Source organism: Tasmannia lanceolata, unplaced genomic scaffold (assembly GCF_043159265.1).
Source record: "Tasmannia lanceolata isolate RefF3 unplaced genomic scaffold, GAP_Taslan_0.1 ptg001139l, whole genome shotgun sequence".
NCBI classification, from domain to species: domain Eukaryota; kingdom Viridiplantae; phylum Streptophyta; class Magnoliopsida; order Canellales; family Winteraceae; genus Tasmannia; species Tasmannia lanceolata.
The window spans coordinates 2034-2500 of record NW_027519799.1 but is presented as its reverse complement, the minus strand read 5'-3'; positions in this window follow the sequence as shown (position 1 = coordinate 2500).

The following is a 467-nucleotide window of genomic DNA, read 5'->3' as shown; positions in this document are numbered from 1 at the left end:
GCTAAAATTGATCATTGTTCCTATACAGTTCGAACTATCTATGGGGTATTAGGCATCAAAATTTGGATATTTGTAGATGAGCAATAATGGGTCTTTCCTTCCCATTCTATACTGCGATAGAACAAAAAATGACAAACTCTTTCATTCATTCTTTTTCCCTTCAATCAAAAATGAACAATTCTAATTAGAATTATTAATTATTTCTAATTATTAATTATAATTATATAGGGTTGAATAAAAATTCGATTGATCATTTGGTAGAATTGCTATGCTTAGTGTGTGACTCGTTGGTTTTTTCTTTAGAGTTGGATTCAAAAAAAAAAAAAACAATGGACCAGCCCATAACTCAATAACTAGAGAACTAATAACCAGCTCATTGCTTCGTATTATCGAGATCCAAGAAAGCAGTCACTATATGATGTGTTGATCATATAGTTGTAGCAACTGAAATCGTTTTTTTTTTTTTC